At 37.0% G+C, this 13359-nt stretch overlaps 1 protein-coding gene and 1 long non-coding RNA gene across 8 annotated transcripts in view; one reads left to right on the top strand and one right to left on the bottom strand.

The window, feature by feature from the left end:
- rnf220a (ring finger protein 220a) overlaps window positions 1–13359 on the top strand; it is a 482952-nt gene that overhangs the window by 169943 nt on the left and 299650 nt on the right. The gene's annotated exons all lie outside the window — the stretch shown is intronic.
- Window positions 7166–13359, bottom strand: part of LOC133582069 (uncharacterized) — an 82389-nt gene continuing 76195 nt past the window's right edge. The window contains exon 4 of the long non-coding RNA XR_009812416.2: window positions 7166–7919. This is a non-coding gene — a long non-coding RNA (uncharacterized lncRNA). The remainder of the gene's footprint in view (window positions 7920–13359) is intronic.

The raw sequence follows: 13359 nt of genomic DNA, 5'->3' as shown, positions 1-13359 counted from the left end.
TGGGGAGATTTTGACTTAGTTGGGTGGGGGACAGGGGGGAGAGAGGGTTCTAGTTATGATTAATAACATGTTAACTACACGTTAACAACATAAAACCATAATACTTTAATAACTTAAAAACTATTACACTAAATAATTTTGCCAAACAACAATTGGGACTAGTTTGCAGAGATTTTGACTTAGTTGGGTTGGCGGGGTGGTGGGATTATAGTTGTGATTGATAACATGTTAATTACACGTTAACAACATAAAGCCATAATACACTAATAACTTAAAAACTAATAGTTACACAAAATAATTTTGCAAAACAAACAATTGGGACTAGTTTGGGGAGATTTTGACTTAGTTGGGTAGGGGACGGGAGGAGAGAGGGTTCTAGTTATGATTAATAACATGTTAATTACACGTTAACATAAAACCATAATACACTAATAACTTAAAAACTGTAATAGACAAAATCATTTTACGAGACAAACGGTTGGGACTAGTTTGGGGAAATTTGGATAAGGTTATGATTTATGTTAATTACACGTTAACAACACAAAGCCATAATACACTAATAACTTAAAAACTCCGCTTTACCCCAACCACAACCAGGCTCCGCCCCTTCCCCGCCCCACCACAGGCAACATAATCAGCAATGGCCATCAAATGTTGTCAGTATAATCACACCTCTCATTATTCTCCTAATGAGCATCCTTGTAGTCTTCCTGCTCTCCCATCTGTGTCTGCTACTCCTGAAGAGTGCTTCACTTCTATTGCTCCATCCACCATTTGCTCTTTAGTGCTCCACCAGGAGTAGTTAAGCACCGGTCGGCTTCACTTCTTAACCGGCGCATGTGTTGTTGTTGTTTTTTTCTTTTTCTAGTCGTAAGTCACCTGGTTGACGTTTACATAATTAATGAAGCTCCACACACACACACCGCGTCGTGGCGACTAGGACTGTTGTGTTCCCAGGGCATGGTGTTCCTGGGATTAAAGGCCTCACCAAACATATTGCTTGGTATTGTGGCCAAACAGCTCCATTTTTGTTTCATCTGACCACAGAACTTTCCTCCAGAAGGTCTTATTTTTGTCCATGTGATGTCAGATGAAGAAAACATCAGGAGAAGAGGACGCAAAATTTCAATAAGAGCAGTTAACCTTCTTTCTCTCTTGTTTTTCTCTTCTTGTTTAACGTATTTTATGTGCGGGAACTCGTTAGAGAACACGCCTAAAGTCAGTACTGGGTCCGTTTAGGGGGGATTGTACCAGTAGACCATGTTTTTAGGTCCAAAACTATGGAACAGGGGCCACTTTTTGCATTAGAAGAGCCCTTTTAACGCACAACTTGCTATGGACGTGGTTTACTAATTCATAACAAATGTAATTATGAAGATTATTGTCCTTATTGTCAAATATTAAGTGGAGAATGTCACTAATTTATTTCTTTGTTTCCTTTTTCTCCCTTTGGTGCCATGTTGTTGACACCTCCTGATCTCCATCCTTAGGTAAGTCAATGTCTTCCCTTTTAAAATACACACACACACACACACACACACACACACACACACACACACACACACACATTTGTGTAGTTCGTACCTTCTGGAGACGTGAGAAAAAAGCCTCCCTCTTTAGGACCAGCCTTTCTAGATATAAAAAGAAGTGTATTTACAACATTAATAATATTAACATACTATGCACATATAAAAAAAAGCTTGTTGTGAAAAATGAGTTGGAATTTCACAAGAAAAAGGTCACAATTTCACAAGAAAAACGTAGAATTTTGGCAGCGTTATAATAAAAGTCGTCATTTTACTCAACACAAGTCAGAATTGTACAAGAAAAACTGAACATTTGTGCAATATTATGATAAAAGTTGGAATTTTACTCAATAACAGTCGCAGTTTTACAAGAAAAGCTTAAAATTTCGGCAATTTTATGAAAAGAGTCGTAATTTTACTCGACAGAAGTCACAATTTTATAAGAAAACTTTTGGCAATATTATAATAATAATCTGAATTTTACTTGGCAAAATTATGACAAAACTCAAAAAATTTCACTATTTTACAAGGACAACAAAAAAAATTGGCAATATTGTGATAAAAGTCAGAATTTTATATGACAAATGTCACCATTTTGCATTAAAAAGTAATAATTTTACATTAAAAAAATTATAATTTTATGAAAGGATATTGCAATATTACAGAAACAGAAAGAAAATGAGAAATTGTTCCCAATTTTATAAGAAAAAAGATGACACATTGTGAAAAAAAGACTGCATTTAGTTGTTTTTTTTTTTAAAATTTTAATTGATTTTTAATCTTCATTATTTACTTTAAGTTATTACAGTATGTCTCTATATACATATTTAATTTTTTTATTATTTTTGGCCAAAAGGGGGCGCATTTAAATTTCTTACACACACTTGTTATTTCAATCAATCAATCAATCAATCTTTATTTATATAGCCCTAAATCACAAGTGTCTCAAAGGGCTGCACAAGCCACAACGACATCCTCGGTACAAAGCCCACATACGGGCAAGGAAAAACTCACCCCAGTGGGACGTCGATGTGAATGACTATGAGAAACCTTGGAGAGGACCGCATATGTGGGTAACCCCCCCCCCCCCCTCTAGGAGAGACCGAAAGCAATGGATGTCGAGTGGGTCTGACATAATATTGTGAGAGTCCAGTCCATAGTGGATCCAACATAATAGTAAGAGTCCAGTCCATAGTGGGGCCAGCAGGACACCATCCCGAGTGGAGACGGGTCAGCAGTGCAGAGATGTTCCCAGCCGATGCACAGGCGAGCGGTCCACCCCGGGTCCCGACTCTGGACAGCCAGCACTTCATCCATGGCCACCGGACCTGTGCCCCCCCCCTCAAGGAAAAGGGGAGCAGAGGAGAAAAGAAAAGAAACGGCAGATCAACTGGTCTAACAGGGGGGCTATTTAAAGGCTAGAGTATACAAATGAGTTTTAAGATGGGACTTAAATGCTTCTACTGAGGTAGCATCTCTAATTGTTACCGGGAGGGCATTCCATAGTACTGGAGCCCGAATAGAAAACGCTCTATAGCCCGCAGACTTTTTTTGGGCTCTGGGAATCACTAATAAGCCGGAGTTCTTTGAACGCAGATTTCTTGCCGGTACATATGGTACAATGCAATCGACAAGATAGGACGGCGCTAGACCGTGTAGTATTTTATACGTAAGTAGTAAAACCTTAAAGTCACATCTTAAGTGCACAGGAAGCCAGTGCAGGTGAGCCTCTGGTCATATGTTGACCAGAGGTGGAGCATTTCAATTTCTTACACACACTTGTTATTTCATATGTTGACCAGAGGGGGAGCACTTCAAATTCCTACACACACTTATTATTTCATATGTTGACCAGAGGGGGAGCACTTCAAATTGTTACACGCACTTGTTATTTCATATGTTGATAACAGTCAGAGTTTTATATGACAAATGTCACCATTTTGCATTAAAAAGTAATAATTTTACATAAAAAAATTATAATTTTACGAAAGAATATTGTAATATTACAGAAACAGAAAGAAAATGAGAAATTGTTTCCAATTTTATAAGAAAAAAGTCAACACATTGTGAGAAAAATACTGCTTTTAATTATTTTTGTAATTGATTTTTAATCTTCATTATTTACTTCAAACTATTACAGTATGTCTCTATATACATTTTTTTTTAAATTAATTTTGGCCAAAGGGGGCGCATTTCAATTTCTTACACACACTTGTTATTTCATATGTTGACCAGAGGGGGAGCATTTCAATTTCTTACACACACTTGTTATTTCATATGTTGACCAGAGGGGGAGCACTTTTAAAAGCGACACACACAGTCAATGTGAAAAATCCCTCATGTTGACCAGCAGGGGTGCAAATGAGACATTGTCTATTAGATGCAATGTTATTGGGACCATGATTTATGTCATCACTTGTTCACACCTCATATGGAAGATACTTTTCCTTCTTCACGTCTCAAGAAGAGTAGCAATACAAGAACACACACATTTACCGGAGTGGGGGAGGTGGACAGTGGGAGTTTAAGGGCAAGGTGAGGGTTGAGGGGGCTGCAGACTTTTATGAAGTCACCATGATGAGAAATGGCCTCAACTTGTGTGGCTGCTTGTTAAAATGGTCCCAGGCCACTCAACAAGGCTCGGTTACAGAAGATCAGTCAGCCTGGCCTGAAAGACTCACACTCAGCCTTAATTACAAGAGCTCTTGGTCCCGCACACACACACACACACGCACACACACACACACACACACACACACACACACACACACACACACACACACACACACACACACACACACACACACACACACACACACACACACACACATACACACACACACAGACTAAATGCTGAGTTTATATCTGTTATTCACTAATATCATGAAAAAACAGGGTGTGTCCCCCAAAAATGTACATAATTGATTAAACGTCGTCAAAAAGCATGTTGTTTCAACGTTGTATTTGTGTTGTAGAATATTGGTTGGCAAATGACCAAAATTCAATGGTCAAACCAACGTCACAACATGACATTGATTAAACGTTGTCAAAAATAATGTTGTTCCAACGTTTTATTTGTGTTGTAGAATATTGGTTGGGAAATGACCAAATTTCAACGGTCAAACCAACGTCAGAACCCAACGTTGATTAAACGTCGTCAAAAAGCATGTTGTTTCAATGTTGTAGCGTATTGGTTGGAAAAATGACCAAAATTCAACGGTTAAGTCAACGTCACAATATCACATTGATTAAACGTTGTCAAAAAGCATGTTGTTTCAACGTTGTGTTTGTGTTGTAGAATATTGGTTGGGAAATGACCAACTTTCAATGGTCAAATCAACCTCGTCAAAAAGCATGTTGTTTCAACGTTAGGTTTGTGTTGTAGAATATTGGTTGGGAAATGACCAAAATTCAATGGTCAAATCAACGTCACAACATGACATTGATTAAACGTTGTCAAAAATAATGTTGTTTCAACGTTTTATTTGTGTTGTAGAATATTGGTTTGGGAAATGACCAAAATTCAATGGTCAAACCAACGTAAGAACCCAACATTGATTAAACGTTGTCAAAAAGCATGTTGTTTCAATGTTGTAGAGTATTGGTTGGAAAAATGACCAAAATTCAACGGTTAAGTCAACGTCACAATATCACATTGATTAAACGTTGTCAAAAATAATGTTGTTTCAACGTTTTATTTGTGTTGTAGAATATTGGTTGGGAAATGACCAACATTCAATGGTCAAATCAACGTCGTCAAAAAGCATGTTGTTTCAACGTTTTATTTGTGTTGTAGAATATTGGTTGGGAAATGACCAAAATTCAATGGTCAAACCAACGTAAGAACCCAACATTGATTAAACGTCGTCAAAAAGCATGTTGTTTCAATGTTGTAGAGTATTGGTTGGAAAAATGACCAAAATTCAACGGTTAAGTCAACGTCACAATATCACATTGATTAAACGTTGTCAAAAATAATGTTGTTTCAACGTTGTATTTGTGTTGTAGAATATTGGTTGGGAAATGACCAACTTTCAATGGTCAAATCAACCTCGTCAAAAAGTATGTTGTTTCAACGTTAGGTTTGTGTTGTAGAATATTGGTTGGCAAATGACCAAAATTCAATGGTCAAATCAACGTCACAACATGACATTGATTAAACGTTGTCAAAAATAATGTTGTTTCAACGTTGTATTTGTGTTGTAGAATATTGGTTGGGAAATGACCAAAATTCAATGGTCAAATCAACGTCAGAACCCAACATTGATTAAACGTTGTCAAAAAGTATGTTGTTTCAACGTTGTATTTGTGTTGTAGAATATTGGTTGGGAAATGACCAAAATTCAATGGTCAAATCCACCTCGTCAAAAAGCATGTTGTTTCAACGTTAGGTTTGTGTTGTAGAATATTGGTTGGCAAATGACCAAAATTCAATGGTCAAATCAACGTCACAACATGACATTGATTAAACGTTGTCAAAAATAATGTTGTTTCAATGTTGTAGAGTATTGGTTGGAAAAATGACCAAAATTCAACGGTTAAGTCAACGTCACAATATCACATTGATTAAACGTTGTCAAAAATAATGTTGTTTCAACATTTTATTTGTGTTGTAGAATATTGGTTGGGAAATGACCAACATTCAATGGTCAAATCAACGTAATCAAAAAGCATGTTGTTTCAATGTTTTATTTGTGTTGTAAAATATTAGTTGGAAAATTCTCTTTGTTTATAATGTCTATTTTCTACTCTCTATTTTATGCTGCTGCTGTCACATATACTGTATATACTGTAATATTGTACATGGTCATTGGTATATATTGTATATATGTTATAGACATAATATATCTGTATATATATTATTCTGTACACATATGTATATATTCGTATAAATGTTAGATTTTTTTATCGCTATATTAGTCTATTTATACCTGCATTGTCCTTTCCATCCTTACACTTTCCATCATTGTAACTGAGCTACTGTGTTGAACAATTTCCCTTGTGGATCATTAAAGTTTGTCTAAGTCTAAAATGACAGAAATTCCATTTCAAATCAACGTCAGAACCCAACATTGAATAAACGTTGTCAAAAAGCATGTTGTTTCAACGATAGGTTTGAGTTGTAGAATATTGGTTGGGAAAATGACCAAATTTCAATGGTCAAATCAACATAAAAAAACAACAACATTAAATTAATGTCTTCAAAAAGCATGTTGTTTCAACGTTGTATTTGTGTTGTAGAATGGGAATGACCAAAATTCAATGGTCAAATCAACATTGTCAGAAAGCATGTTATTTCAACGTTGTATTTGTGTTGTAGAATAATGGTTGGAAAAATGACCAAATTCCAATGGTCAAATCAACGTCAGAACCCAACATTGATTAAACGTCGTCAAAAAGCATGTTGTTTCAACGTTGTATTTGTGTTGTTACAGATTGGTTGGAAAATGACCAAAATTCAATATGAAATCAACATTAGAACCCAACATTGAATAAACGTTGTCAAAAAGCATGTTGTTTCAACGATAGGTTTGAGTTGTAGAATATTGGTTGGGAAAATGACCAAATTTCAATGGTCAAATCAACATAAAAAAAAAAACAACATTAAATTAATGTCTTCAAAAAGCATGTTGTTTCAACGTTGTATTTGTGTTGTAGAATATTGGTTGGGATAAAAACAAATTTCAACGGTCAAATCAACGTCAGAACCCAACGTTGATTAATAGTCATCAAAAAGCATGCTGCTTCAATGTTGTATTTGTGTTGTAGAATATTGGTTGGGGAATGACCAAAATTCAATGGTCAAATCAACATTGTCAGAAAGCATGTTATTTCAACGCTGTATTTGTGTTGTAGAATAATGGTTGGAAAAATGACCAAATTCCAATGGTCAAATCAACGTCAGAACCAAACATTGATTAAACGTTGTCAAAAAGTATGTTGTTTCAACGTTGTATTTGTGTTGTTATAGATTGGTTGGAAAATAACCAAAATTCAATGTGAAATCAACATTAGAACCCAACATTGATTAAACGTCGTCAAAAAGCATGTTGTTTCAACATTATGTTTGAGTTACTACTTATATAAAAACATTTTCTTAGAATCGGGTTGGATAAGAATCGTGATTTGAAGGTGAATGCTTACTTTGTGTACGAGCATCTTTAGCACGGTCTGGGGCACATACCAATGCACATACATATTAGCACGGTCTGGGGCACATACCAATGTACATACATATTAGCATGGTCTGGGGCACATACCAATGCACATACATATTAGCACGGTCTGGGGCACATACCAATGTACATACATATTAGCACGGTCAGGGGCACATACCAATGTACCACACCCACATACACCAGTCAGGTCGAAGGTCTTCACTCGATCACTTGCCTGTGGGGAGCAGAATGACATGGTGAGTGTGTGTATGTATGTGTGTCCTACCTAAATGAGCGGTCTATATGCAGGCAGATGAAATATGTAAGAGCTGGTCTTAGCAGGACTTGATGTGTCACCTTCTAGTCTTCTCATCCTCCGGGATGAAACAAGGACATAAACAGGTGTCTCACTCACTGCGTTGCCCAGCAGCAATTAGACAAACAAACACACGTATATAGGAGCAGGTGTGTTTGACGGTGTGTTTATTGCGGTGGTGGGTGTGCACTTAGGAAGTAGCCCCCACCCCCCAGAAGTCTGAGGACCCGTAAAAACAAAGTGCGTCTCTCTCGGCCAATACATTCCTAAACTTTTTTGTTTAACAGGTTGATAAATATGCTGACAATAAGTCTAATGGCAGTTTGGGTTGCCGGGTTAACTCCGCAGCTATTTGCCAGCTGTGACAAACACGCACACAATAAACACAGTTTACGTTCCCACCCACCCTTAACCTCAACCATACCCTTTTTTCCCCTATATTGCTTTCTTCCTCCTTCCTTTGCCTTTAGAACTGTTCTACCTCATTTTCTGGTCAGCAGACTAATTAAGAGCCTTTGTTTGTTTACTTACTACTAAAAGACAAGTTCACTATTTTATTTAAGGACTAAATTACAATAATAAACATATGTTGCATGTACCCTAAGATTTTTTGTTCAAATAAAGACAATAATGACATTTTTTGTGGTCCCCTTTATGTAGAAAAGTACCGAAAAACATCAAAATAAATTTTTGGTACTGGTACCGGTACTGGTAACAAAATATTGGTATCAGGACAACTCAACTTCCTATGGCGTACTCCTTACATGAATGTGACCTGTGCCTTTTGAGATGCTCGAGCTTCTCAGGTAAATCCAAGAAAGACAACTTTGTTTGACTACTTTATTAGAAAATTTCCAATACAGTAGCAAGACAAACTGTACCTTATTCTAAAGGTTTGCTACCTAGAAAAAAAAAATAGAACATGTTAAACATTAACAGTAAATGAACAAGTAGATTAATAATCCGTTTTTACAGTTTGTCCCTCATAATGTTGACAAAATAATAGGTGTTTAAATGACACAATATGTTACTTCAGACTTCTTAGGAGTAAATTACAATAATAAACATATGTTTCATGTACCCTAACATTTTTGTTCAAATAAAGACAATAATGCAATTTTTTGTGGTCCCCTTTATTTCGAAAAGTACCGAAAAACATCAAAATAAATTTTTGGTACTGGTACCGGTACCAAAATATTGGTATCAGGACAACACCACTTCCTATTGCGTACTCCTTACATGAATGTGACCTGTGCCTTTTGGGATGCTGGAGCTTCTCAAGTAAATCCAAGAAAGACAACTTTGTTTGACTACTTTATTAGAACATTTCCAATACAGTAGCAAGACAAACTGTACCTTATTCTAAAGGTTTGCTACATTGAAAAAAAAAAAATAGAACATGTTAAACATTAACAGTAAATGAACAAGTTAATAATCCATTTGTACAGTTTGTCCCTCATAATGTAGACAAAATAATAGGTAGATAAATGACACAATATGTTACTGCAGACTAATTAGGAGTCTTTGTTTGTTTACTTACTACTAAAAGACAAGTTGCCTGTATGTTCACTATTTTATTTAAGGACTAAATTACAATAATAAACATATGTTTCATGTACCCTAACATTTTTTGTTCAAATAAAGACAATAATGACATTTTTTCTGGTCCCCTTTATTTCGAAATGTACAGAAAAATGTCAAAATACATGTTGGTACTGGTACCAGTACCAAAATATTGGTATCATGACAACACAACTTCCTATTGCGTACTCCTTACACGAATGTGACCTGTGCCTTTTGGGATGCTCGAGCTTCTCAAGTAAATCCAAGAAAGACAACTTTGTTCGACTACTTTATTAGAAAATTTCCAATACAGTAGCGAGACAAACTGTACCTTATTCTAAAGGTTTGCTACCTTGAAAAAAAAATAGAAAATGTTCAAACGAAAAATAAGCAGATATTAACAGTAAATGAACAAGTAGATTAATAATCAATTTTTTACAGTTTGTCCCTCATAATGTGTACAAAATAATAGGTGTATAAATGACACAATATGTTACTGCAGACTACTTAGGAGTCTTTGTTTGTTTACTTACTACTAAAAGACAAGTTGCTAGTATGTTCACTATTTTATTTAAGGACTGAATTACAATAATAAACATATGTTTCATGTACCCTAACATTTTTTGTTCAAATAAAGACAATAATGACATTTTTTGTGGTCCCCTTTATATCGAAAAGTACAGAAAAATATTAAAATACATGTTGGTACTGGTACCGGTACCAAAATATTGGTATCAGGACAACACAACTTCTTATTGCGTACTCCTTACACGAATGTGACCTGTGCCATTTGGGATGCTCGAGCTTCTCAAGTAAATCCAAGAAAGACAACTTTGTTTGACTACTTTATTAGAACATTTCCAATACAGTAGCGAGACAAACTGTACCTTATTCTAAAGGTTTGCTACCTTGAAAAAAAAATAGAAAATGTTAAAACGGAAAATAAGCAGATATTAACAGTAAATGAACAAGTAGATTAATTATAAATTTTTTACAGTTTGTCCCTCATAATGTGTACAAAATAATAGGTGTATAAATGACACAATATGTTACTGCATACGTCAGCAGACAAATTAGGAGTCTGTTTGTTTACTTACTACTAAAAAACAAGTTGTCTAGTATGTTCACTATTTTATTTAAGGACTAAATTACAATAATAAATATATGTTTCATGTACACTAACATTTTCTGTTAAAATAAAGACAATAATGACACTTTTTGTGGTTCCCCTTTATTTAGAAAAGTATGAAAAAGTACCGAAATGTATTGAAATAATTTTGGTATTGGGTATGGGGACACCAGTAGTTGTGAAATGTCTTATTTGATTGTACTTATACTCGACTGAAGCCGGGGGTCTGGTGATCCCAGCTGTTATCCCGCTCCCTTAATTCGCCCTAATCAGCCCTAATCACGCCCAGCTGGAGGAGAGGTCATAACTGACGGCTCTCTCCGCCAATGGCGTGCGAGCGCAAATCCCTCCCGCAGGAATAGCCCGGCCCTAATCAAGCCCTTGTAATACACCGGTTCCCGTTAGCTCCCGGGGGCTAATTAGCATTGTAATTACTGATAGCAAAGTGTGTTGATTGCGGCGAGAGAGAGGCTCCGCAGTCATCATCGTTAAGAAGCTTATCACGCTCCCCTTCCTCCGCCCCGGTTTCCGGGGGGCCAACCCCCCCTCACGGACGGGGTCTCATTAGGACCGTGGCGCCGTGCGAGGAGGCGCCGGAGCGGAGCGCGGACATAAAGCCGGGGGAACATACGCCGGCAAACATTAAAGGGGGCGATAAAGAAAGAGGCATAAAAGATTATATACTGCCAAAGTGTTGCTGTTGTTCCTACCAATTAGCACAGTGCTGATTGAACCCGCACGGGAAGACGACCCCCGAGTCTTAAGTGCGCTTGTGGCGTACGACGACGTCGTTCTTTACACCCGTAGTAGAATCTCCCCTTTATGGGAGAAGGGAAGGGAGACGGAGGGCGAGTGGATGAGAGTCGACTCAGCGACAGCAAATCAACATCTTATGCTGCTCGGGTAGACGCTTTAACAAGGCCCAGGTAGTGTTTGCCAGTCTGTCAGCTTGGGTTTTGTTTGCTTCACAGTCGAGTCGAGAGCCCTTCTTTACGCAATTATGCACGACTGAACAAGCTAACACACATACTTCAATTCATGGTACGTACCCACCCCCCCCCAACATACCTCAGTACAGTGGGAGCTCGGTTCAATTCATGGTACGTACCCACACCAACATACCTCGGTACAGTGGGAGCTCGGTTCAATTCATGGTACTTACCCACACCAACATACCTTGGTACAGTAGGAGCTCGGTTCAATTCATGGTACGTACCCACACCAACGTACCTCGGTACAGTGGGAGCTCGGATCAATTCATGGTACGTACCCACACCAACGTACCTCGGTACAGTGGGAGCTCGGTTCAATTCATGGTACGTACCCACACCAACGTACCTCGGTACAGTGGGAGCTCGGTTCAATTCATGGTACGTACCCACACCAACGTACCTCGGTACAGTGGAAGCTCGGTTCAATTCATGGTACTTACCCACACCAACGTACCTCGGTACAGTGGGAGCTCGGTTCAATTCATGATACGTACCCACACCAACGTACCTCGGTACAGTGGGAGCTCGGTTCTTGAACGCCTCTATTTGCACTCTTTTCAGTCCTAAAAAATTATTCAATCTAAGGCTGGACTCTCGTGGAGGGGATCCAGACTGAGACCAGGAAAAAAATAAATAAACACAATAGCCATAGGACACACAAACAAGTTGCAAAGAATACACAAGACTTGCAACAGAGTCAATTTGAAAAATCCCTCCCTTTTGGGACCACTCTAATTTAGATATATTTCACCACCACGAGTGCTAATGATACATTCTCTATTAGATGCAACGGTTTTCCGTATTGGGACCATGGTTTCGGTCCTAACTTGTTCATCGGTCCTCACATGGAAGCTACTTTTCCTTGTTGATGTCTCAAGAAGGGTTGAAATACAAGAACACACACACACACATTTGTGTACTTCGCACCTTCTGGAGACCTGAGAAAAAAGCCTCCCTCTTTAGGACCAGCCTTTCTAGATATATAAAGAAGTGTATTTACAACATTAATAATATATACATACTATGCAAATATTTAAAAAAAGCTTGTTGTGAAAAATGAGTTGGAATTTCACAAGAAAAAGGTCTCAATTTCACAGGAAAAACTTAGAATGTTGGCAGTGTTATAATAAAAGTCGTCATTTTACTCGACGCAAGTCAGAATTTTACAAAAAAAACTGAACATTCGTGCAATATTATGATAAAAGTTGGAATTTTACTCAATAACAGTCGCAATTGTACAAGAAAATCTTAAAATGTTGGCAATTTAATGAAAAGAGTCGTAGTTTTACTCGACAAAAGTCACAATTTTATAAGAAAACTATACAATGTTGGCAATATTATAATAATAATCGGAATTTTACTCGGCAAAATGATGACAAAAGTCGTAATTGTACTCAAAAAATGTCACTGTTTTACAGGAACAACAAAACAAATGGGCAATATTGTGATAAAAGTCAAGATTTTATACGACAAACCATTTCGCATTCAAAAAATAATCATTTTTACATTAAAAGTCATAATTTTACGAGGAAATATCGCAATATTACAGAAACAGAAAGAATATGAGAAAATGTTCCCAATATCATAAGAAAAAAGTCGACACATTGTGAGAAAAAGACTGCTTTTAGTAAAAAATGTTTGTTTGTAATTGGATTTTAATCTTCATTATTTACTT

Source organism: Nerophis lumbriciformis, linkage group LG03 (genome assembly GCF_033978685.3).
Source record: "Nerophis lumbriciformis linkage group LG03, RoL_Nlum_v2.1, whole genome shotgun sequence".
Lineage (NCBI taxonomy): Eukaryota > Metazoa > Chordata > Actinopteri > Syngnathiformes > Syngnathidae > Nerophis > Nerophis lumbriciformis.
This window is presented reverse-complemented; position numbering and strand designations above follow the sequence as displayed.